Source organism: Saccostrea echinata, unplaced genomic scaffold (assembly GCF_033153115.1).
Source record: "Saccostrea echinata isolate AGI-Se365-2 ecotype Australia unplaced genomic scaffold, CSIRO_AGI_Sech_v1 ptg000001l, whole genome shotgun sequence".
Taxonomy (NCBI): domain Eukaryota; kingdom Metazoa; phylum Mollusca; class Bivalvia; order Ostreida; family Ostreidae; genus Saccostrea; species Saccostrea echinata.
Genome location: NW_026889750.1, coordinates 22,772,415 through 22,797,587, shown reverse-complemented (window position 1 = coordinate 22,797,587; position 25,173 = coordinate 22,772,415). Strand labels below are relative to the sequence as shown.

Genomic DNA, 25,173 nt, shown 5'->3' with positions numbered 1-25,173 from the left:
CAACAATACACACACCCAAATATATATATATATATATATAAATAATTTAATTTTAGTTGTAACAAGTTATTTGATTGGATAAAAGATTTCGTTTATATCGCATAACATAAGTTGCCTACGTCACAATGAGTTAAATCAAAAACGTATTACTCCGCTTGACGTTACATTTAAAATATGCTCAATTACAAGCCATTTTTGGAGGAAAAAATGTCTTATTGTCTACATTGAAATTAAATTATAAGGAATAAAGCTTATTTTAAGCTATGTTATACGATATAACATAACTTGGGGCAGTTGACGCTTTTTTATAAACCGCTTCGCGTTTTATAAAGGTAAAATAAGCTTCATTCCTTATATATATATATATATATATATATATATATATATATATATATATATATATATATATATATATATATATATATATATATATATAATATATATATATATATATAGCTACATAACGACTTAACATTTAATCTCTTGATTTGATCAAAATTTTCAAATCAATACTTTTTAAAGTCAATATAATTTATAGCAATAAAATCAATCAAATAAAAGAAAGTGCCTAAAATCATAATCAAACACCTAGATACAATTCAAAATATGTGTTATGAGTTTTAACACTTTATTTGTTGATAAAACATAAATATGTTTTACATATTAACGTCATAAGGTTACCTCTTATTTGTTATCTATATTATATACAGATATCCTGTAGTGACTATGCATTATTTTTGTCCTGACTACATGTATCTCATCTTGTCGAGAGTGTTATCGCAACAAAATGCACTTTTCTTGACTAGATAGACGAAATAGATATTGAAGTTATCTTGACTTGACTTTACAAAAAATTTATTATCTGGATAACATAAATATGCCACCTAATTTTCATATTTATTATATACTGGTACTATTTACATTAACATAACTGTGTAATTTAAGTTTACACATGTATAAACTAGAATTGTATGGCAACTTTTGGTTAAAAATTTTGTTTAGGAAATCATTACTAAGTAGGCGAAAATGCCTTTCAAATGCCTTTCAAATGCGCTATGGCTCTGTAGTAATTTTTCACTTTTTTGTCCAACTCTAGGCAATTTTCTCTCTTAAAAATAAAATATCAAAAATGACATCGATTCTGTTGCAGAAATTACACTTGTCTTTGGCGGATTGGGAGCACCCTCACTACAGCTACAGTTATGTATCATTATAATTCAGCATAATTTTTCTCTTTTGTATGTTTGTAAATGTACATGTATTTCTTTGTGTGTTTTTTGCACATCGGCTTTCATCAATATATAGCGAGGCAATGTTCAAATCATTAATTTAACTTTAACTTGTTGGATTTTTTATAGGATGTTTAGAGAACGACGGAGTGGAATTTTTTGGAGTGCATTATGATAACGTTAGCAGCATAGGTGTAGAGGGAAAAAACTGCAGTTCAATGAGAGGAAATCATAATGCTGCCTACCATTTTATCCCATACACTTGTATGGTATGCCATCGCAACGCATCTAAAATAATTAAGCGTTTTATATTTTTACATATTAAACTTTATGTCCTAAAAATGAGCACATGTATGTACACATGTAACAAGCAACAATGATAAAATACAGGTATACTAATAGTTCAATTTGCATTGATTTTCTAGATTATTTTGCAATTACAGAATGTTACAATAATGAAATGACAAATACTTGTATATATTTAATGAAATAGATTTTATTTGTTATATATATTAGTGTCTCATTTCACTTCTCATTCAATTTTTATCTGTACAGTTACTGCACAAAAAATATAAACAATCATTTAATCAGGAACGCTCACACTCACATAGTGTAAGATACTGAGAACTCAACAATAATTTTTCAATAAAACTTTTCTGAATGTTTTTATTATATCTTTGCTCTTGAAAATAGATTCTTCGTAGACAAGATAGCCGTGAGTGAATATGTTGTCATGTAAAGTTGTAAAATTAAATTCATTTAAAAATACTTCGGTAACAAAAAAAATAATAGTAATAAATTGGATCTCTCCAATGCTTTGCTGTTATTCTTAGAATAAAACTGATGATGATCTTACCGCAACGATAATGGTTTACGACAAAGAATTTGACGGTACTCAAAATCCTGTGCCTACACCTAAACCTAACCCTAAAACGACATCTACTCCTTCCATATTTCAAGGAGGACTAGGTTTACATAAATACGTCATTACGTGTCACAATATTCCAGACGAAGGAATAAATAAAACTGTCGCACACGTATTTCAAGAAAAGTAAGTACTTCTTTTTATTCCTAGTGACCGATTTATTACTTTTGATTGTTCGTTCAAAACTCTTCCGCAGGATAATGTTCGTATGTTGTCTTTAAGTTACAAGATTTGGCTGCAAAGCTTAAGGAGGTTGGATCCTGTTTTCAAAAGTATTGAGAATTTTTTATCAAGTATATTTTTTAAATCTATACATATAGCTTAACTAAAATTCAAAACCAAAAGTTGGGGTCAATGTGCTTCTTTTGGCGCTTCTGAGCAATTAATTTGAACTTTATGCACTGTAATTACGTCTAACACATAAATCAATGTTTCAAAGTTTTTTCTCTCATATTTTTTATCCAAATAAATTATGGGAACAAAGACAGTCTTTTTTCATCTTGAATAGACTCTTTAAAATTTGTGACAACAAAAAAAATTTCAAATTACTTTGCATAGTCAATTGTTTGACCTTTTTGCACTCAAAAAATGTCATTTTTCTGGCAGTAAAAATTTAACAAGCAATAAAATCATTTGAAAGTAATGACATTTTTCTGAATTTAAGCAGAATGGTAAAAATTATCTTGTATATTCAGAAAAGAAAATTAAAGGTTGGGGTCTGTGATGTTAATTTTTAGATATAACTAAAATAGTGTTAATTTAGTGCTACTTTTTCCCCAGGACTTTCACAATATATTTGCTATATTTGTCCAATATGATGAGAGAATTCATGATGGTCAATTTAATATATTATTTAGGACCAGCATAAAGCATTTCACTGTGCAAAATGACTCTGTGTGCAGGCTGCATGTAAAAATAGGAATCCAAACTTAACAACTCTGTAAATATTTCGAAAGAGAAAAATTGGTCATTTTCTTCTAAAAAAAACCTTCCGCCACGAAATATAGTTCCTCGCTTAATGCTTTCGATATTTCGATATTAATCATGTGGTTTTAATTGAATATAGTTTAATTAGCATTGTAGAATCCAAATCTATTGTAAGAACTAAAACATTATGCAGACTTCTTTAAACAGAGGTCAAGACAAAAATCTGCTCAAAAGCTCAGGAACGAACCTCGTTAAGATTTTTTTTAACGTTTGAATTCTCATTATAATCTGTAATTTTCTTCTCCTTATTTTAAAGAAACAATTCAAGTCAGAATATATATTTGTCTGTGTTCTTATCTTATATAAAAATTTTCTTCAGTGGATATCACTAAATTATCAAAATTAAATTTTATATTCCACGTGTTCATTCGAAAGTTGGCATTAGATCGTGTAAATATTAATGTTTTCATTTGTTCTTGCATTGATAATACATTTGATAAAATTACTTTTAAGTGAAATATAGTAAATAAAATAGCATTTATTCATATCTAAGTGAAAATTTTTTTTAACATTGTAGAGGAAGTTTAAAGTCTAATTACAAACTACACCTAACCAAAATTTATTTGAATTTGTAATGTAAATACACATGTATCTTAAAGGCATAATTTTAGTAATCATGTAAAAAGTTTACTGAAGTTGAATTCAGGAAATTCTTATTAGTGGTAAATATTGGTGAGTAATATTTTATATCCAAATACATGTTTTTCCTTACTCACAAAAAACGTACTTTCTTACCACTGCCTGCCGCGTTTTTATCGTTTTCCAAAGTTGTTCAGCCTTAGATATGTTAACATTTATTTGATTTTGTAAAAAAAAAAAAAAAAAAAAAAAAAAAAAAAAAAAAAGGGGGGGGGGAGAGAGTTTGTTGTGGTTTAAAATGTCATCATGCTTAAAAATCACAAACATTTTTAACATTCATATTGAAAGACAATGATACCGAAAGCCATAATATCAAATACAGTAAATTACACGTATGTATATGTATTTGATATCAGAATATGAAAAGTATGAATATACTTCAGAGAGTACAAGGAACTTCCAATAAACTATAAAGAAGTTGAATCTGTTGAGATGCGCTTTAAAGCAATCAATGATTTTGCTGCTCCCGACATCAGTTCTGTGTACATTGGAGACGAATTCTACATGTTCATCAAATACATGGGAGGTAAGGAAAATAGACAATTGATTAATAAATAAATAACTTAAAAGAATCCTAAAAGGGGTATTCTGTTAAAATTTTATTTCAATTTTGAAAATTCAAATAAACTTTACTGAACACTGCTCTGAGATTAAGATTGTAGGAACAATATAAATTAATCTCTCTGTACAGATTTATACACTATACATTAGAAAACTGAACTTGTGCTTGATTGACTTGAGCACAATTCAAATTAAGGTTCCTAAATTTTTGGCATATTTATCTGACATTTTCTGCATTTGTTCTATAATGTACGGATATTGGAATTTTTTTTGAATAGCATCTTAATTTTTTCCATAGAGCAGAATTATTCAGTAATTCCTGAGATGTGTACAGCCTTTGGGGAAACGTGGATTTCAAAAGGATTCAAAACAGACCCAAAAAATTCAGTGGAGTTGTGGAACATTAATAAAAACAAGTAAGATTTCGATTAGGAATGTGGTTTAATTTTATTAAGGCATTAAAAAAAACTTCTTATATAACATGGATGGGGTCGATTACTTTTAAAAGTAATCGATTAAATTACGATTACTTTGGATTTTAAAAGTAATCGATTACAAGCTGATTACAGCCATTTCTTAAGTAATCAATTACATCTGATTACTTTTTCAATCCTGTAATCATGATTACTTATGATTATGAGAGATAACATTATTTTTAAAAAGTTTTTCTTATAAGTTCTTTGTTTAATGTTCAGGAAAGAAACCTTTTTTTAACAGGGCATTATATTCTAAAATCAATACTCATTTTACATACTTTTTAATTGCATTTAATCATCATTTACATTTTAAAACTGAGTTCAGATCCGACTCGTCCGATTCTCTTGAAATTTTACCGTCTGACAGTAAAAATCTATCGATCTTTGTTTCTATCTTGTTTCAGACGTCTTGGTGGATTGTTTACTCATTCCTTGCACTAATTATTCAACTCTGGCATCTATCAAATATTTCATAAAATTCTCTTGATACCCTAGCCACTGAGCTTCTAAATTCCCCAGCATAAAGGGTAAGCCACCCATTTGTGGAGGGAAAAACGTGTGCCAAGTCATCAAGTTATGCTTGTATATATTGATTCACGTCCGCCCGTTTTTCCTTGAATATGCAAATAAAGAGAACCCTTTTGTAGTAGTCCAAAACGTATTCAATTTCTTGATTTCAGCAATTTTAATTAAGTACGTATATTGAGGCTTAATGTCAAACTCCCATATTGTAGTTGTGTCTTGCAGAAGTTTTACCATTTTTTATAAAACTTTGACCCCATTTGAGTCCCATCCTAGGCACAAAGTCATGATTTGAGGCATGGGGACCACGATTTAAACAAACTTAATTTTTTTACGACATAAGGATGCCTTCGTTTAAGTTTCTTCTCTAGTAATTCATGGATTCTTAAAAAAAATCTTAAAATGACTCACCTTATTTTTATTTATTGATTGCATGTATCTCTTCCTGGAATTCAATTTTTATCTACAAATAATTATAATAATAGATATGAAACTCTTAATTTCAGATGCACATGCAGTTATTTTTTTTTTTCGCTGTTTTAATAAAATTTTGAAGAGACAGGAACTCGTTTCAATGAAATTAGTTTTGTGATCAACACTGACAGAGGGAATTTTACCCAAAATATTCTCCAAAGTGTATACCATGCCTTAAAATTATAATTTAGTAAATTAAAACAATTGGTCAATTTGACCATATTAAAGGTAGATTCTGGGAAAAAGGACAATGTTTATCTAAACTATTTTTACTACACATACTAGTATCTTGAATGACAGATCGGTCAATATGTTCATCTTTTGTAGACATAAGGGATGATAATCACGTCAGGTGGTAAGAGCTGTCAATAGGTATTTGATAAGTTATCTTGACTTGTTATAAAAATGGATTATTCTTTGATAAGTTATCTTCACTTGTTATGAAAAAGTGATTTTCAGGTCACCGAAATGTATTGTTTTTGTCTGTCCTTGTCCCTCGAAAATATTTTTCTCTCGCATTTTCAAGCTCTTCTTTACAACCAATCTAAGTTGCCACAAAACAGGCGTTGGTGATTAAGTTTCAAATTTGCTCAGATGTAGGGCCATGCCATTTTTCGAAGTGAGATAATTAATAAATAATGAAAATAAGGTCGAGCAATTAAAATCTATCGAATCATATATGTTCAAATTTATATGGAAGCTTTCATATGGTGAAGACTGAAAGTTATTCAAACCATGTACCTGGGAGAGTCCCAAATTTTGCATTAAAATCGGAAAAAGCCTTTTAATATCAAGTCCGCAGGAAATGCATGACTGATATTCTCCAACTCATTTGCAAGCATTCCCATGGGGCCTAGAAGTAAGATCAAACCATTGGCTCCTTGGGTAGGTATGGGAGTTTGAAATTTAACATAGAAAAAAAGAAGAAAAAATCTTTGAAAATCTTTTCTCAAGAAGTACACGCCCTACCCTATAAATCTTCATGCACTGTGGATCAAATAATGGCCTATCGGGAATGAAGATGGCCAGTCTATTTAAAACCAGCCCCCCTTCTCAGTCCTGACGAGTGAAAGGAGAAGAGGGGCTGGTTTTAATCAGACTGAGGAATTCCCAAATTTTTACAAAGAAATGTAAAAGGAAAAAACTTAAAAAAAAATTTAAATCTCAAGGGCTAAAAACCATATATTGTCAAAATAGGTCCCTAGGAAAGGGATGCGCCACAAAATGCTTCCAAAATTATGCTTAAAATGAAAAGGGAAGAAATCTTCAAGTATTATGAGGCTATTATGCTGTTCCTGAGAAAAAATATTTTCCCTTTATATATGCATTACATGTATATAAAATTTGATCCCCGATTTTAGTCTAAATCCACGCCCAGATCCTTCTTTTTTTAAAAGAGCCTATACAACTTAAGAATGTTTGTGTATCAAAATGATTTATTGTGGCCCTGCTACTTCAATTTCCTCTAACGTCGTTTTACCAAGAGAAAATCTTAATTCCTCTTTTAACACCATCCTCACCCAGAGGTTCTTCATATGAATAAATATGAGCTTTCTCTACATTTTGATACTCGCAGATTAATAAATAAGTTCTCACTACACATTTTCATGTAAAACTTTTATCTCCTATTGAGTTCCTCCTTCTATATTTCATTAGGCCATTGTTTTAAAGGGAAAAAATAAGCAGCATTGCCAGAGGATGCTTGAATATTAATGTAATTAATGGTCCAATGGATCTTGAGATTTTTCCAGGCATACCATTAACATGGAATTAATTTGTAAAACTTTGATTACATGTTGCTGCCGCACCCTAGACCCTTGATTAAAACAAACTTGTATCTGCACTACCTGAGGATATGATTAATCATAATTTGTAATTTTCAAAAATTATTTCTTAGATTTTCCCAAGTACAATTTTGATCCCTTTGTGGTCCCACTTTACCCACTTGGGCCATGATTCAAACAAAATTGAACCTGCACTACATGGGGATGCTTGCATATTAAGAATATGGCATACATTTTCTGGGTAAATTTTGACCTATAAATGGATATGTAACATTTCTTGGTAAATTTTTACCTATAAATCAAAATGTAAAATATTTATCCCATATTGTTGCCGCACCCTATCTAAAGGGCCATGATTCCAATAAAATTGCGTTTGCATTATCTGAGGATGATTGCATACCTAAGACCATATTCATCAATCGATTTTTAAAGAAATTTCCTTTATATTGAATATTCTAACTTTGATTGATTAATTGTGACGTATCCTTAATTGTGACCCAACTTAAACCCCCAACCCACCTCCAATACGTCCTGATTTGAACAAACTAAAAAATGCACTACCTTTGAAGGTTTGCATATCAATATGATTAATGATGGCAATGCAGTTCTTGGGAATAAGAATTTAAAAGGATTTTTCCAATAAAGATTTTTTTTCTAAATAAAATATTGTTATCCCTATTGTAACCCCATCCTGCCCTCGAGGTCATGATTTGAAGGAATCTTAATCTATACTAAATAAAGAAGCTTCCATATAAGTTTTGTCTTTTTCTGGCCCATTTGTTCATGATAAAAATATAAATATCCTATTATACGAGGGCCGTTCAAAAATTACGCGGACTTGTTGCACAGAAAATATATTTGACGACATAATCAAGCAAAAAGTCGCAAACAATATAAAAGAATCTTTGCATATATGGACATCAAAATTTCATATCAAAATATTGTAAATTGGTATCAGTTTTAAGTTATTTAACAGGACATCCCAAGAAGTCACGGCGCAGTAGAACTTTCAACGTCACGGGCATTTTAAAAAATGGGAGCTTTTATTTTCTCAATATTTGCCCTTAGTATTTGATACTGTATAGTTTTGGTTACCTTATCCACTCCGAATAAACATCCATATACCATTTCCGATTCAGCTTAAAAACTATAAAACTATCATTGTGTGTTTTAGTTTGTGTTAAACCCCAAAACTGCAGATATTTTTGAAGTGAAATTTGACATCAGTCGATCTCAATCACATTCTTAACAGCCCAGATCAGTGTTTTGTCGATGAACTTCTTTCATTCCTCCCGGATTCCCTTTTGACTAAGGTCTATCACTATCAGTCTAAAATTCTTTTTTTTACATTTTGTAGAGATGTGTCGGATATTCCGCTGGTTTACTACATGTCTCATTAGGATTATTTTGGGTCTCTATTGGCGTTTTCCCAGCATGATTCATGATTTGATAAAAGTCCGCTGCTCCGTCAAATCACGAGACGTCATTTTTGCAGTTGATTTCGTAGGGTCACATAGGAGAAAAATTACAATATTTCTGTTAGTACTTCAAATATTACGCCAGAAATCTAAATATTAAATGATAAAACAATAAAAAGAAATTTAGAGAAAATTGTTGAATAATATCGTGAAATATGGAAAATAAATGAATAAATTTTTGGATACCGCATGTTTGTTTTTTCAACATTTATGTCGTGCTCCGTATATCACCATCAGCAGTATCAAAACGGCAATAATTTTATAACATATTAAATAAAATCAAAAGAATTTATTGGAATTTTTAAGAAATATGTTCCTGTGAAATTTCAGTTCTATATGACGTCTGTAAGAGTAAATAATAACAGAGTCCGCGTAATTTTTGAACGGCCTTCGTATATATATATATATATATATATATATATATATATATATATATATATATATATATATATATATATATATATATATATTCCTTTTTAAAAGAGGACATGATTTTAACTTTGTACAAACTTCAATTCCCTTCACCATTGAATGCTTTGTGACAAGGTTGGTTGAAATCGATTCCACGTTTCTGGAGAAGATGTTGAAAATGTATAAATTAACCATGTTAACAGACAGACGAAGAATATACAAATGTTGATCAGAAAAACTCATTTGACTCCGGAGAGCTAAAACAGTTTCTTTGCTCGTTTCCAGATGCAAAAAACAACAACAATATTTTGCTGTAAAATTATATAATGACAAACAATATCGAAAGGGCAAGTGGGTGACCGGTAAAGGCTGTCAGGCTTAACACTAAACATGATATCCAAAAATTTCTGTTTGTTATTCGTGAGACTGACAGTCAAAAGGTTTGTGCCTCAGTATAGCAAACTGTCTGTTGACAGGTTTTAGACTCTGGGGCATGAATATTTGCCGAAGTTGAGGTTTAGCCACACAAATAACAATAACCATTAACTTCTAAAATTCTTTCTTAAGAACAGCATTGCCATGTTTAATGATATTGATATGCAAACCTCTACAGGTAGTGTTTTTAGTTTGTTAAAAATCAGGGTGGGTTGGGTTGGATGGGGATTTAATTAAGGATAGGTCACAATCAAAGTTAGAATATTCAATATATAGGTAATTTCATAAAAATCGTTTGATGAATATGGCTAAGATATGCAAAAATCCTCAGATAATGCAGACGCAATTTTATTAGAATCATGGCTCATGTTAATGCATAAACACAAAGTGTGGTCCAAAACAAACTTGCATTCTCACAGATGACCATAAAGGCCCATAGAAATCTTGTTTGTCGGCTTAACTTGAAAATTGTGTTGATTTGTATTTGTGATATCTATAGCGTTTTGACGAGAAAGTTACTTGACCTAAATTAATTGGTGGATGAAAAAATTGCACTACCATAGCTGAGAGATTGTCACACCTGTCTATTTAATTCAACTGGTCTAAGGTCAAAATAAAAAATGCTCATTTTATGTAATATTTATATACTTACATTGAATTCACACCCAAACTTTAGAAAGAACCTCTTTGACCAGGGAGTATCAAGATTTCAACAAAATTCTTTAACACTGCTCATTTTCTTTGTACATGTCAATTTGGCAAAGTGTAACCTCTTTCTTCTTTGAAGCTTACGATTTTATTCTATACACATGATGTGTAAAACTTGATTGCTTGATCTTATAGTTGATCCTTAATTTTGGGTCTTGATTAGGACAAGCTTGAATCTTCAGTACTTACGGAAATTTAGGTAATTTAACAAATCATGCGTTTTTGCAATTTATGCGAAACTTAAAACTCACATGTGCCCAATCTTTCTACACATTTTCGTTGATTTGGTTCTTTGTTAATTAAAAAAAATACCTTAAAATACATAAGATATATAAAATAAGATGCCTTAAAATATATTTATTCGTGGTATTACAGTGACCAAAGCTGTGCTGAACACGTAGATCTCTTAGAAGGATTTAGCAGGTACAATCAAACCCTTGTTTATGCAAAAATGTATGGGTTCCGATTTGCAGGAAAAGACAAAGACTATGTAACCATTGCATGTCACGTGAAGATTTTCAATAGTATCACCGTTAGTAGAAAAACAGTAAGTACCTATTATAAAACTACTTTTTAATTTGAAGAAAAAAGAAAGAAAATGATGCAATAGTATTATATTTAAAAAAAATGTTTATTTAGAATTTGTGTACGAACATTCGCAAAAAACGACACATTGAAAATGAACCATTCCAAACTAAATCTTTGACCAAGAAACTTCGGGTGTTCGACAATAAAGATGTATATCTTGCTGAAAATACCAGCCAGCGAATTAAATGTAAGTATCAGCATTTCATTGTCGAAATGATGATTTTTGTCTAATAAAAAAGAAGTTCACACGACAATCTAAAACTTGATTCATGCAATGTGGTGTTATTTTTTTCGCAGGGGAAACTTCGCTTTGGATGACGATTTTTGCCATAGTTACCCAGCATGCCTGGTTGACCTAGTCAGGACGCTGTTTTTTAAGAGCCATTCTCTGTAATGACTTGAACTTTTATATAGGAGCTGTGGCACGCATAGTCTCAGAATTTTTCCGAACTCTCTATGATAAGAGTCTTTGATACCACAAACTCAAATCAGGCAAAAATTGGTTGCTATGTGTCATGGTTAACATAGCAACATGTCCTAAAGTTTGAAAAATGGCGTTTTTCAACATGTTCAGAGTCCCACAGTTAACGTTTGCAGCAAAGCAAACAAGTGGCAATGACTGTTTCTGAAAGTTGAAGGCCTGATGTCTTAAATGCATGATAAACATGTTTGGTAAATCAACTGTTATATACGTTACTATGGAAACAAAGTATTCAAAAGTAATAATTTTGTTCATTTAATTTTAAAAAGTCATACACTTGAGAATAAAAACAATTATAGGTTGAAATGCAAGCAAATAATAGACAAAAGATCCTTGTAACATACCAAGGAAGAAATATGATATTTCTTGTAGGTTGGTAATGGTTGCCATGGTTTTAATACCACGAAGGGATTTTAATTTAACTCACTTAGTGTTTTAGGACCGTTCACGGTAGCTCAGTCGGTAGAGCGCTCCCTCCGTGATCGGGAGGTCGTGGGTTCGAATCTCGGCCGCGACAGACCTAAGTCGATAAAAAATAGGTAGCAACTGTTCCTTCGCCATGCGCTCGGCACTTTGAAGTGAAAGTTGCGGGTCCTTCGGATGAGACCTTAAAAACCGAGGCCCCGTGTCACGGCAGGCGTTGGCACGATAAAGATCCCTCACTGCTCAATGGCCCTGAGTGCCGAGTAAAGGTCAAAATTTGAAGCCCTTCACCGGTATATGGTGACGTCTCTATATGAGTGAAAAATTCTCGAATGGGACGTAAAACAGTATACAATCAATCAATCTTAGTGTTTTAGTCTTATCTTATCTTTTTAAAAAGCGTATTTTTATATATATCTGGTGATCAATTTTTAAAGGCGTTGGTGTGACCCTAATTTTCAAATTTCAAAAAATTCAAATTCAACTCTTTAAATAGAGCGTTGCTATGGAAATTAACCGAAAAAATATGCATAAAAATCTGAAAAATATTCTGTTTCCTTGGATACGTACCCTTGTATGTAGATTTCCAAAACTTTTATGATTGATATTTATGAAAAACTAACCTGACTTCCAATTTGGACTATCACCCAATCTCTAACTGGATGCAATAAACTGGCACATAGGGTTTAATATTGATATAAAATCAACAAAATCGAACACGTTCGCTTCTTGGTTACCATAGCAACAGTGTTGTATTTTTCAACAAACTTTATCAATATATGATATTCAACTTTAGTTCTACCAGATAAGTACTATTCAAGGTGAGTCAAATAATATGTTTCTTGATTAGAAGGTAAGTATATTCCTAAGGCAGCATAAAAATATCACTTTAAACAACTGGTACGTTGTTTCCATGGTTACACTGCGAAGTAACAATTCATCCCAATTTTTCTTATAGTGTGGGTGTTGCAAGGTCCTAAGGATGTATATGTGCCAGTCATGAATTTTATTGCTTTTCCTCAAGATAGTGGCATTAACCCAATCTTAGCAACAAATTTTGCATGGTTACACTGTATGAAATTTATTTTTAGAATAATATTGCCAATACCTAATTACTTAAGGTCAATAATTTTTACTGTTTTTCTTAGGTTGTTGATTGAGTTTGATCATGTAACACCTATCATTAGTGAATATTGAGCGTTTTTCAGCATCTAAAATGTATTCCAAATGTACCCATGGTTACCACTTACTTAGAGATAAATTCTAAATAGTTTCTTTATGCATAAGTGGCAACAAAGTGTCACGTTTTTGTGAGAATGGTTTGCTTGTTTTTCTTAGTCTTCATTAAGGCTTAATAAAGATTCAAAGTAGCTGAAAATCTCCATTTTTCCAACTTTTCTGGCTGTTGCCATGGCAACCAAGACACATAGCAACAAAATTTTATGTGATATATGTTTCTGGTGTCAAGTTGTAATAATGGGCAAAGTTTCAACAAAACGGTGACCATGCGTGGCAAAGAAGTTTAAGTGGTTACAGAGAATCGTTATTAATACTTTCAAATTATTATAGTCTCCTACTAATGAAGCTTGGATGGGACTATAGGTTTCCTCTTCGTCTGTCTGTCATTTATATTCAATAATAAATAAGATCTTCAGACTAATCAAAAATAATATGGAAGTTTATATCTATTTATTCTGAATTGCTGGGATGTGTTGCTCTCTCTCTCTCTCTCTCTCTCTCTCTCTCTCTCTCTCTGACTTCATTCTCAAAATTTTGCCTTATTCCAAACAAATAAATGTATACATGTGCACAGAATTAAATTAATTTGTTCTAGAAAGAACATGACAAATGTCGAGTGATATCAACTCCCTTTAAGTAGGAATACCACACCAAAATTTTATTTCCTAGATCTTTAATACATCCCTGTTAAGTTATGGTTTCAGCATTGAAAGACCAATATTAGCTCTTAATTATTTTATAAGAATTCTTTCCTATTTTTTTTTTAATAGAAAATGAAAAAAATGTTTTATTTGCAAATAAGATCTTTTAGAATTTAAAAAATTGCTGTTAATAAATTCATAATATGAATATCTAATAAAATATGTAAAAGAAAAACCAGATAGACATTTTAATGTTTTTTTTACTAAAAAATTCTTTATGAAAATAAAACACATTATTTGTGAATATTTTCAAAACCTATGGATAACATATTCAAAAACAAGTCACAGAAACAATGGATATGTTAGACAATCATATTTTAAAAAGAAATTGAAACGAAACTGCTAAATTTTAGAGAAATTAAAATTTTTAATTTTGGCCAATCAAGATCGAAAATAAACTGATCCCAACAAGAATTTTAAATTAATTGGAAATAGATAAAATTTTTACAATATTACCAGTGTGTTTTGTGTAATTCGTGTTAAAAAGTAAATGAACTTGACAATTCAATAGATTTCTTAGTAGTAAATACATAAAGAAGGCAATAAATTATAATTTAATTTAATTTGTGTTAACTTTGATCGAGATCAGTTTAATTTTTATCGGGATTGGTCCAAATATTCAAATAATTATTCTCCCTGAAATTTCGCAATTTCATTTCAATTTCTTTTTAAAATATGATTGAATCATATGTTCTCCCTAGTTGTGACTAGTTTTATGAAGCTTTTATCCAAAGGTAAAAAAAAATATTTACAAATAATGTGTTTTATTTTCATAATTTTTTTTATTTAAAAAATTAAAATGTACATGTATATCCAGCCTTTCTTTACATATTTGATTAGACATTCATATTATGCATTTATTAACAGCAAATTTTAAAAGCATAAAACATCTTATTTGCAAATAAAACTTTTTTTTTCATTTTCTCTGAAAAAGTAAAAAAAAAAATCATATAAAATAATTAAGAGTTATTACCATAATTTAAAAGGGATGTCCTAAAGATCTATTAAATAAAATTCTGGTGTGGCATTCCTCCTTAAAACAATTCGAAACAAAACTAGGGGGTCCTTTCGGTCCTGTAACGGAAATGCATTGCAATGTATCTAATATCCATGCAGAAATACAATGAGAGTTATCTTTGAAAATTCATTGATCTTAATAAATCAAGGGAGTCGGTAAGAGCTCTCATGCTTTCGGAAAGCGGTAAACGGTTACTGGTCACATGATGACTAGAGGTAAGCTCACAAGAGTTACTTTTCAAAGACTACAACAATGACGTTGTATTAAATTCTTCAAAACAGAAAGAAATCGGGAATTTTTTTGTGTGTTTAGTTTTTAATTGCACTGAGCATGTACAATTTCTCTCTCACAACTTACTTTGCAATTGCTCTATCTTAAAACTACAAAAATGCGTTGTCAATCATTATAATGAATAAGTTTTGATCCAAGACAATCAACTCAGTCAATTCTGATTTATACGTGTAGCACATTAGACTGAAGAAAGGAAAATATCTTAGGATTGATATATCAGAAGTTTAAGCTTAAAAAATCTTAGCAATATGTGAAACTGAAAAGTGAGTACAACTAAATTGGTGCACATATACACGGGTTTCATTGTGCAGATACATGTACGTGCATGTGTCTTTAATACTTGAGCATTCAGCCACCTTTAAAATAATGTTTGTTTGCCCTCTCCCGACTCAAGATGAAAATATTGGGTCGGTAGGTAGGTAAGAAAAATTTTTTTCTCAGAAAATTTCAATTTCAATGCTTATTTTTTTTTAATCTATTGTCCAGAATACATAAAAAAAAACTTACTGCTTCCTGGAGGTCAAAAAATGTTTTGAGTCGGGCCATTTTAAGCCAGTCGGTCGGGAGAGGGCAACCAAACATTTTTTTAAAGATGGCCCTAGCAGAAGATGATTTAAGCCCTGATATATATATATATATATATATATATATATATATATATATATATATATATATATATATATATATATATACTAGCAGCATTCTGTAGAAATCTCGAATTTATACTTATCTCTCAAAAGCTTAGACGTATTCTTGTGAAATTTGCATAAGGTAACTCTGGACAAACTCAAATGATCTACCTTTGAACGACGTAAGTACAACGATCAATGGAATAAAGCTAATATATTTATTCAAGGGCTCAGTGAAGAAATATCGAGAGTTCATCTTGCAAAACAAAACAAATGTTGTTCAAAGACTACAAAACTTACCTGATATCAAACCTTCCATAACGGATAGAGATAAGGTACTTTATTCTTGGCGGAAAAAAATTAATCCATTCTATTAATGCAATTTAGTTTCTACAGTTTAATGATACGTTGTCACTAAAGATAAACAACACGATTTTAAAAATTAAATTTTACGATAAGCTTAGGGCAATCATTAAAAATTTGTTTTCCCTAACCCGACCCTAAAATCTCAAGTTGGGTAATATTTTTTTTCCTGACAGCAGCTTTGAAAATACATTCTGCAATTTAATGGAATATTACCTTTATATATAAAAAAGTACAAAAGAGAGTAATTTGTAGACAGAATATCAAACAATTGCCGTTTAAAAGCAAAAATTTAAGGTAAATTTATTCACAACCATTCTTTTGAACTTGTAAAATATCTCAAGCTAGTGTAAATTTATTGAAATCAAATGTTTAAAAAGACTTTAAAGATACTTAGATACACAAAGACTGGACATCCGAGTATATTTTTCAAATCTATTCTATCAGCTTCAAGTGCTTACATATGCCAAGTACTTTTTCAAGGGCATCGAATTGTGCAGTTGTTCTAGAGAATTTTAATTTGGAGTCCCGAAGTAAGGAGCTAATTCTAAGACGCAGGTTCAAATCACACTGCGGGACGTTGAGAACGGTCAGACTGTAAAATTTAGGTCCAGTGTTGCAGTAGATGCTGGTACAAAAATGATCCATCATTGCTCGATGGTAAAAAGTGTCTAAATTTGGAGCCCTTCACAGGGCAAATGTTCAAACAATTCTCAAAGGAATTCAAAGCAAAGAAACAACCTATCATCAAGGGCCTAATTAAAGAAAAATACACTGGACGTATCAGGAAGCTGTATCACAATTTCAAAACTATTTGGAAAGAGTTTGTAAGCAATATTCAATTGAACCAAACCATTATCTAAAATGATAAAATGTCATACACAATGTCATAATCATGAAGCTTAACCCGTGAATAAAAGGCATGAAGAAAGAACGTCCGAATTCTATTTATCAGAATGAAATATCATATGCACACAACTCCTATAGTCCCATATAGTAAACATAAGAACTTAATTCGAACTGTCTCAGATTAAATAAAATTTAAAATTGATTGATGAGTTCAGAAGGTGGGACCCTTGTCTGCTTATGAGGCGACTACTACGTACCTTAATTTTAAAAGATAGGTTTGAAAATATCACCAAACCACAATCAGCCAAAGTGTAATTTATTAACGAAATGTTACAAGTGAGTAGGATTCTAATAAGCTACAGACAAAAAGTGAATACGTCGCCGGTGTTTCATAACAAGAACCCACTGTGACCACAGTGTTATGGGCACCATTTTGTTTCCAACAAAAGCTTGAAAATCACAGTTAAACAAAATCGGTCATTCTGATTCAAACCGGATTTTGATGAAATTGTATTTTATAAAAAGTTGATGAACAATAAAAAAAAATTTTGAATAATTTTATTTAAAAAAACTTTTCAATCGGCGCGATTAAATTGGGTCGGTCGAGTTAGGGGAAACAACATATTTTTTTTTTATTTTGGCCTAGTCAGAAATCTTATTTTCAATAATAATAAGATCTTCTGACTAGTCAAAAAATGTACGGAATTTTATTCTGAATCGCCAAGATGTATTAAATTCTCTCTCTCTCTCTCTCTGACTTCTCGAAATTTTGCCTTGTACCAAACAAATAAATGTATATATGTGCACAAAATTAAATTTATTTGTTATAGAATGAATATGACAAATGTCAAGTGATATCAAATCCCTACAAAATGAAGTTTGAGTATAATGCCGCATTGAGTTTTGGCAATTCAAGATTTTTACTAGGCTTTGCTTTATGTCTAAAGTATAGTTTCTGGATTTTAAAAATATTTACGCACGAATGATGTGGACAAGTGAAATCGCAAGCTTTTCGTTAAGATGCTCTCCAACTTTCATGAATATACGTACACTCGATCAGATACATCGAAAATAAATTTTAAAACAATTCGAAACAAAACTAGGCGGTCCTTTCGATCATGGGACGGCAATGCATCTAATTTCATGCAGAAAAGAGTCGGTAAGAGCTCTCACGATTTCGATTGAAAGCGGTAAACGGTTACTTGTCACATGATGATTAGAGGTAAGCTCACAAGAGTTACTTTTCAAAGACTACAACAATGACTTTGTATTTTAAAGTACAGCTATTTATAAGAACCAGGCAGGGGGTGATTCATGACCATCTCAGATTTTTTGGAAATTTGGATATGTTGCTTTATGGACCAATGGAACATCATTGGATGCTATGATTTTATTGGCCAACCTTTGTTGCCATGGAAACCAGACGCCATGTTATAGTAAAAGGCTAGCAAGCAACAAATAGCAAAACTGGTCAATTTAGCTATAATTTAATGAAGGAACAGTGCTTCTTCGATGAAAATAACACAAATGAATCTTTTTTCCCAGGAAGTAACATAAAAAATATTCAATTATTACCATATTGTTAATCATTTCTAAAAAGTGTTAAATTTGAGTTCATTTTGCTGTGTTTCATGAAATTCACCTTTTACATTTTTTCTTAAAATCTTGCACATTTTAACAGAATATTATGAAAAAATCCCACAAATTCAGAAATTCTGATTATATATGTTAGAAAGTGCACATTATGAACAATTAAAAAATTAAATAAAAACCCATGGGTTTTCTTAATATATTTTGTTACCATGGCAACAAAATCTCCCGAAAAATTCATTTTTTGACAAAAAAAGCATAAACCATCTCATTTTTGTTGTATGTTAAAGAAGATATACCACTTATCCAAGAATTTTGGGAATATAAAATAGGGAGTACACATCTTATATATTGCAAAATTAAGTTAAACCAATTAGTTTTATAGATAATTTGCTACCATGGTAACGGAATATGTCTAAAATGCATTTTTATTGAAAATAACAAAGATATATCCATACAATGCCAGAAAAAAGAATAACCGCTGTATATGTCACCTAGCACATTTAAATAAGCATAATTAAAAATTCATCTTAAATAATCATTATATATGTCAAAAACAATCTTTGGTTACCATGACAACGGACTATAATTTACTTTTAAATATATATAAAGCAATGTTTGATAACCATATATAACAAACATGATTTTTGATGAATCTTTTTTTTTTTAAATAAAAGAACACATCATCTTTTTTCTGTACCAGAACTACTTTTTTAAACAAATATTTTTGTTATCATAGTAGTTGATAATATCTATTCATTGCAATAAACTTAATAAATTTATGCTATAACATTGTTTTTAAAACAAAAAATTCATTGAGTCTTTTATTTATTTGGACATAATTTTTTCCCCTTCCAAAATCAAACAAAGCTACATGCTTAAACAATTATGTTTCCCTAAAATCAAACTTTGTACAAAAAATTGCCTTTTTCTTCCGAATTCAAGCTTTACAAAATTTGTTTTTCAAAGTTTTAGGCCATCCAAAGTTTTTTATATGTTTAGCATCCTCATGTGCTTTGGTTTCAAAAATCAAGATCAGAAAAAAAAACAAAAGCAGGAGTCCTGAAATTGATTCTTTTGGTATAAACCTTTGAATTCTGTCAATTTCTTTATATATTTTCTATAATCTGTCAAATTAGGTATATAATAATCATTTAATACATTGATTTTCCTACAGAATAATTCAATGAGAAAAATAGATTAATATATCATATCCTTTAAATGCGTCATTTTTCCAACTTTAAAATCTGTGGTTAATTTTAGACTGCATTTTTTTGTAAATAGGTAGGTAAGTTTTTGAAAGATGGGTGGATGCTAAACAGAGAAAAAACTTGGAATGACCTTATGCAGCATCACAAATTGTTACCATGACAAACTTGAAAAAAAACCTTCAGCAATAAATTATTTGATTGGTACAAAAAGTTTAAACATCATAAAATTTATGAATATTTTTTGCACACGCACAGACACATAATATACATGTATATTCCCTAAAATGCTAACAATCTCAATATACAGACGTCTTTACCTGTATGCAGTTATATCATTCACATCACACAGTGCTGCTATTCTCAAACAAAAGTGTATTTCTTATGTTTTCTCTTTCTTCTTCCTCTTCTATTGACTGCAAGATTTCTCTCAGGTGTTCATCATTCTCTAGTTCCTCCTTGAAACCACTGACCTTTCCATTCAGAGAAAGTCTACCAAAATAAGAGTTAATTTGAGAAGGCTGCAGCCATTCTTCAGAACTGAAAAACTTCTCACCATTGCTATCTCTCAGAGATCTCATACGCTGAGCTACTTCAATCGGAATTGCTTTCCTTCCAGATTCTTCACCTTCATGATACACTCTTTGGAGAAATTCTTTTACTCTGGTAGAGAAGCGAGCAAATTTTCTTGCTTTTTTTAGTGCCCATCCTTGTGGAAGCTTTTTTCCTGATAAATTGGAATCTTCCAAGGAGTGGTACTCTGCACCTATTTGATGCAACTGTTTAGACTTGAACAAATTTGAATGACATGTCTCTGACCAAAGATGTCGAATTTCATCGAATGTAGAGGTTTTTTCTTGCACATGTCCATCTAGATCCATATGTTCTTGCAGAAGCTCATAAGAGGAGAACTGCTGATTACAGCCTAATTCGGAACAGTGGAAAATCCTGGTTTCGGGTCTCTGTGGATCTGAACAGTTTTCTTTTCTCTGAGAGGAGATCATACCATACTTGGTTGGTGGCTCTTCAAAGTCTGACAGTATGATGAGTCCTGTGTCAAGTTGTTCAGATTTCAAGACATCTTCTCTCTTTATCTTCATACCAATGCCCACATTGAAACTGTGCCATGCAAAGATTTCTTCTCCATCAAAAGCAAGATTACTGATGGAAGTAACTCCTTTGATGCAATGACTCATCATAGTCTGTTTTTTTCTTGTCAACTTCCACAACTGCACACTGGCATCCTGCCACACCACTTCCATCCATTATTGCCTTCTTCATGTCAAATGGTGTTGTTACATTCTTCCCTGATGAAACAAACATCCTTAATTTGGAGCGCATGTGTGCAATTTTGGCATCACAATAGCTTTTACCTGCCTGAGCTTCACTGAAGTCATAGCGTACTATGCTGATACCTAAAAAAAGAAAAAAAATAATGCATCAAATAGGAATATCAACGAATCCATAAAACAAAATCTTTGAGTAGCACTTCATCATGCAATTTTGAATAAGCATTATTGTCATAGACATATTCAGTTAGTAGCATTTAATGTTCTAACTAGCTATTTTAAAATACACTATGTGCAATGCAAATTGAGGACCATCAATCAAAACAAGAAATCCACGGGCAACATTGCTCACCTGAACCAAACAAGAAGCCCATGTGCCACAACACTCACCTGAGTCACTATGGCCCTGCTGTTCTTAATCAGAAGATTTTTCCCAACTTAATTAGTATTTACTAGTACTGTAGATTCCTTATTTTTCGTGAGTACTTATTATCGCGAAATGGCTCTTTCACGTCAAATCGCGAGAACAATTATTCGTGAGTGGACGGTTGATCAAAGGATTTTACATTGATTTCAGCACCATAAAGAAAAGCGAGTAATTTTATTTCACGAGTGGTGCTTCTCACGTAATTACGCGAAAATTAATTCCTCGCGTATATTTAGGAATCTACAGTATGTAAAACTTTAATATCCAATTGTGGCCCCACCTTAACTAAAAGGCAAGCGGCCATAATTTGATCAAACTTGAGCCTACACTACCCGAGGATTCTTCCATATTAACATGACTGATCAGGGCTTTTCTTTGCCCCTTCACCCTTGTTGGAAGTGATAGAACTTTAACTGTTTACAGGGCAAATTCAAAGATGACAGAATTATATTTTTAACACAACTGCGTCTAGGCAAATTTAAGGCAGGACAAAATTGTTTGTAAGTGTGATATGACAAAAATAATACGAATGAAAAACTGTAAACAGTTTATAGGAAAGAACAATTCATGCAGGCAATCGATCGTCAACTCACCTGTTCTTTCACTAATTCCATGTAAACTCAGCCACAGGCACCCGCAGTGGTAGCAGCCAGCATTGTCGCTCCTTAAAAACACCTCTTCTACTCCAGGCAATTGTACCCTTACACTCTGAAGGGTATGCTCAAGAACTGATGCAACAGCAAACCAATCTTGTTTGACTGTCCCAAAAATATGAGTGAATGTCTTGTGCTAAAAAAAATAAGATCAAACATTTTTATACAAATTCACTTATTAATATATGACAATATAGAATTCTAAAAACAGAGTCTGGAATGTATGATGTAAAAATTATCTAAATATTTTTGAAAAACTAGATAAAAATTTATAGTTAGTTTTTTTTAGAAATATTTCATCAATCAGCAACCTTGTGATATTTTGCCATCAATAAACCCACAGCCACTGTGTAGATTTTGGTTCTTAAAGTTGTAAACCATTAAACCATAAGTCTACTAAAAAAGCTTTAACCTTTGATGCAGACTCAGATGCCCAAGGTACATAAGCCCTCCCCCCCCTCCAACTATGTGATCAACTTTCAGTTCATTTAAAATAAATGAACAATTTATTCAAATTTAAAATGTGCATATTGTCCTCTTATCTTAATTAAGTTTATGAGTATTAGTCGTCATCTTCTTGAAATGTTCCAAAATAAATACATTCACAAAGTAAAATATGTGTCTGGCTAATACAAATACCTTCAAAGATCCATCTTCTGCTCTGAATACAGCAACAGAGATGTGCCAGCTCATGCCTTTTTGACCAAAAAAGTCCGACTGTTTTTCTCTGTACATGGCTGGCAGAAACTTCATGGCCCAGTCCATGATAATCAGAAGTTGGTGAGGCTGAAGCTCTTCCAATATCTTGTATTTTCCCTCTTCTTGATTCTGTGTTCTAAGAATGTGAGCTTTCCAATCAGAAATTTTTTCAATTGCCTTCTACACTCTTACTGATGATTCTTCCACTATTTCTGATGCTGTAATTCAAAAATGGCAAACCATCAAAATGACATTTGATAATCAAACTTGATGTTTAAAATTTATAGAAACCCATGCAAAGATAAACAGTTTTACAGAAATTTTCTATTAAAAACTTACATCTGACTTTCTGGAGTTCGTCAAAAAAGGCACTGCTTATTTCTTCAAGGATGTCGCATTTTCTACAGTGTTCCTCATGTAAATGATCACACTCTTCTTGCAGCAAGACATTGCTTGGATGGCTAAGAGCGAATTTCATACAGTGATCTTGGCATCCACGGGACAGTCCCACACTAAATTTATACTCTGATTTCAAGTACATCTTTAGATTTTTTAAATCAGAGGTTAAACTGGTAACTGTGTTTATTTCAGATCCTAATTCTTTTAAATGCTCACACATGTGTATTAGGTCATCAATGGCTGCTGCACCATCAGTGGCAATGTTATCTAGACCACATAAGCTCGTTCTTTTACTAGCAGAGCAGGTAGACATAATTTTGTACAATGTGGAATCAGATAATGGAACAAAATCCATCTCAGAGCAGTATGATTTACACATACTTAGTAAAGAAGAATGACAGGTTGTTCTCACTACCTGTGGTATTGTGATTGTCTTTCCATTGTCACAATGCAGATCTCTTGTTCCATATGAACAAATTTGAAAGAATTTGGGATCTAAAAAAAATGACAATGCATGTTCCAGTTTTTCTCTATTCATGCGGTGTCTAATAGCTGGTCCCACACTGACTGGTAAGGTGCCTGCTCCATGAGATGCTGCATGCAATCGACTTTGATCAATTTCCCACTTTATTAGTCCAGGAATAAGTTTCTGGAGTTCAGATTTACTGTGTGCATTTGGTAAAGATAATAGAGACAGGAGTTGACGCTTAAGGGCATTATTTTCAGCCTCACAGTAGAGTTGTAGAATTGAATCTGTTATTTCAAGTTCCGTTTTAGTATTTTGTTCATTCTCCTCCGGATGGTTTTTTCTAGGAGTAATCCAAGCAGTTCTCTCGATTGTCCAGGGGCCATCTGATCTAGAATCGTGTGCACTGCATCTGTAGCCTTCCTTTTCAAATATCTCCTTGTGCTGGCTTGTACTTCATTCAAGGGTGTTTGCAGCTGATACTTAATTGGACTCATTTGGCCACCATTTAGAGATGTAAGAGCTTTGTTGAGGTTATCTATTCCATCAGTTAGATGTATATGACCCTCTAAAGTGGTGCTCCAATTTGATTCCTGTGACAAACTGCAGGTGGTTGATTCGTCTGTCTAGAAATACAAAATTTAAAATTTGAAATCATTCATAAAAAATAAATCCTATTCTTTTTTCAAAACAATTAGTGTTTTTCATTGTTTCATGAAGAACATATGTGTTACTTTTTTATGGTCTCTTGGGTGGTAAAGCTTGTTTCACATCACCCATTGTAGTCTCTGGCGAGTCCCAAAGGTAATGATTCAAACAAACTTGAATCTACACTATCTGTGGATGATTTTTTATGAATATGACTAATCATGACTTCCTGAGAAAAAGATTTTTAAAGATAATTTTCCATGAATTTCTATATAAAACTTTGATTGCCCATTGTGGCCACACCCTACCACCGGGTGCATGATGTGAAAAAAACTGAATTTACACTATGTCAGAAAGCTTTCACATAATTTTTATCTTTACTGGTCCAGTGGTTCTTGAAGAGAAGAAGATTTTTAAATGATCCCACACAATTTTTACTTTTCTTTATTATCTCCCCTTGAAAAAGGATGTGGCCCTTCATTTGAACAAGAGTGAATTCCCCTTAATCAAGGACACTGTGTGCCATGTTTGGTTGAAATTGGCCCAGTGGTTCTGGAGATGAAGACGAAATTGTAAAAAGTTG

At 31.7% G+C, this 25,173-nt stretch overlaps 1 long non-coding RNA gene across 1 annotated transcript; it reads left to right on the top strand.

Moving 5' to 3' along the window:
- Positions 1–2,188: 2,188 nt before the first annotated feature.
- LOC133201644 (uncharacterized) lies at positions 2,189–4,757 on the top strand. Its single transcript, XR_009723121.1, has 3 exons — positions 2,189–2,284; positions 4,168–4,306; positions 4,640–4,757. It is a non-coding gene; the product is annotated as an uncharacterized LOC133201644 (long non-coding RNA).
- Positions 4,758–25,173: the final 20,416 nt, after the last annotated feature.